This window comes from Pteropus alecto, unplaced genomic scaffold, assembly GCF_000325575.1.
Source record: "Pteropus alecto unplaced genomic scaffold, ASM32557v1 scaffold3, whole genome shotgun sequence".
NCBI classification, from domain to species: domain Eukaryota; kingdom Metazoa; phylum Chordata; class Mammalia; order Chiroptera; family Pteropodidae; genus Pteropus; species Pteropus alecto.
In genome coordinates this window covers 63,226,816-63,229,309 of record NW_006442484.1, presented here as the reverse complement: position 1 = coordinate 63,229,309, position 2,494 = coordinate 63,226,816, and the positions used below count along the sequence as shown (strand labels likewise).

At 39.5% G+C, this 2,494-nt stretch overlaps 1 protein-coding gene across 2 annotated transcripts in view; it reads right to left on the bottom strand.

Annotated features, from left to right (window-relative positions):
- The window catches only part of SPATS2L (spermatogenesis associated serine rich 2 like), a 149,046-nt gene extending 148,927 nt beyond the window's left edge, over positions 1-119 (bottom strand). For both annotated transcript variants that reach the window (XM_006921328.3, XM_015596755.2), the window contains exon 1: positions 38-119. The gene's annotated coding sequence lies outside the window, so the exon portion shown is untranslated. The remainder of the gene's footprint in view (positions 1-37) is intronic.
- Between the last annotated feature and the right edge of the window lie 2,375 nt (positions 120-2,494).

The window sequence follows — 2,494 nt, the reverse complement described above, 5'->3', positions numbered from 1 at the left end:
TGGCCCGCGGGCCAGCCCGCCCCTCGGTGTCACTCACCCTGGCGCACACACCCCGAGCCGGCGCCCCTCGCTCCCGCTCGCACACACAGCGCTGCTCACGCCTCTCTCGGGTTTTGTATCCGCTCACACGCACGTTCTGACACGGATCCCTTCCCTCCACACGCCCTCCCTAGCTCCTTTCCCACCCCACTTTCTAGAAGAATCCCCGTACAGCTTCCGCTCTTTGCTTGCTTGCCCCACACCAACCTTCTCGCCTTTCCTCAAACCTCCACGTCTCTTAAAATGTTCCTGTTATTGAAAGATTTTCTCACAACCCACACGTGTCACAGGCAAGTCGTCCTCCCTTACCCAAGAGAATGAACTCTGCTCCCCCCCGGCACTGTCTAGAGATGCAAGATGCTTCTCCTTTTAGGAGGTAGTAATGCTTTCTGGTGCTGAGCCAAGCTCAAAATGTAAACAAAGGTAGCCGATTCCAAAATGATCTGAAGAACTAGGCGCAGAATAAGTACCCGGGTTCGGGTGTGACCTTAGAAACCCCGTTAACCCGGAGTGTTTCAGCTCCTCCCTTTCGCTGCCCGTTCACACTGGGCTTCTGGAAGATGGGTTCTTCTGAACTTGTGTGATAACCAACTTCTAGATAGACTCATGGGCATTAGCCCATGGATTTCTGCCTGGGAATACAGTAGTGGGGAGAGGAAAGGCAGTTTCTCAATCATTATTTGTGATAGAAGCACTTTAGATAACACACCTTTCCAGAGGCAGTAGAGTGAAATGCAGGCAGCTCTCCAATTCAGTTTTTTTTTTTTTTTTTTTAAAGGATGACTTCTTAGCTTCCCTTTTTCTGAATACCAATAACTGTTTCGCAGCGGCTCCTCGGATGTCAAAGCCCCTTACAAATATCAGACCGGAGCTGGTTATGCTTCTCACGCTCCAAACGCTAAGGGGCCCCTGAGCATACAGCAGAATGGTATATCACCCCATGCTCAGGAATCATAATTTGAAATAAAATACAAACACCTTTCTGGCAAAGTTCAAATTTGCTAACATAATGTGCCCCTGTTGACCAAGCACAGCGGTAATAGGAAATAGAGGAGCTGAAGGTAAAGGAATATATTTTCTTCTGTGACTTGTAGTGGTTCTTGTTACATTGGATGGGTGTATGGATCATATATTTTCTTTAACAAGCATTTCTAAGTGCTTTATGTTCACTTCATTTAATCCTTTAAACAATCCTATAAGGTAAGATTAATTAATCTTTGCCAGATTAATTGAGGCACAGGGAGGTTAAATAACTTGCTTTAGTTATTTAGCTAGTAGGTGGTGGAGGGAGGATTTGAACCTACACAATCTGGCCCCGCTTAGGCTACAGGTAGGAAAAGTTGCTTCTAAAACATATTGCATGTAAAGGATAAACGTCATCCTATTGCTTATTAAATTTATATGGAAAAGGTAACGTAACAATTTGACTTGGAATTTGATACACTTTTTAGGTTCTCTGGAAAAATAATTTAAGTTTTTTGGGTATCCCCCATAATTAGAATTCCAAAATGAATAATAAATTATTACTTTCCTAAGAAGGGTTTTGGAAATAACACTGAACTCAGTCGTCATTCCTTTCTTCTACCACTTCATAATCTTCCCAGGATTCCAAATCTAACTTGCTTAGTAAAGTCTGAAAGAAAAGTGCTTTCAAGAAGCTGAATATGACCAGGAGGAAGAAAGAGTTTTCAAAAACCTATGTGTGGCCTTTTACATTTGAGGGCTATTCCCCAGTTAGTGGGTGGTAGCCATAAGAATAACCGGTATATATGTTGAGAGCAGAAAATGTTAAAGCATTGAGTTGATTTAAAAAAAAAAATAAAAAGACAAATGGAGACCAGGAGTGTAGTAGAAGCCACTATACTAGAAACTAGATAAAACTAATTCTCTCCTGGGAATGGAGGCCTAGCCCGTGAAAAGACAAGTATAAAACAACTAAAGAAAATAATTATAGCTTTCAAGAGTTAGCTAAGGGACATAGCAAAAGAAATCAACTTTTAAAAGTTTTATAGACAGTAAGTTTCAACTCAAACTTAAACCTATTGCTGTTTAAATTAATTTACTCTGGAAAATATAAAAATTTCTGTTTCTAGGATAGAAGGTTTAAAATGCTTGTTGAAAAGTATGTAAAAACGTCTTGCACATCGAATAACTAACAAAGCAGTATTTTGATGAGTTAAACATAAATGATTTTAAGAACATATGAGTTACATTCCTATATTTACATAGTGATATACAAATCCAAAGAAATAGAAAATGGAAAAAATATGCATTGATTTTGGCACCAGATACTAAAAATTTATTTGAAAAATTACAGTATTTGAAATTTTGATCAGGAGGTTATGTCTAATGCTAGTATGATTCTGTTGTTCAAAATGATTCTCTATGACTATAATCCATGAATCTCATTTTACCATTTTATAAACAAAGTAGAAAAGTGAAGGCCTTTTCTTAG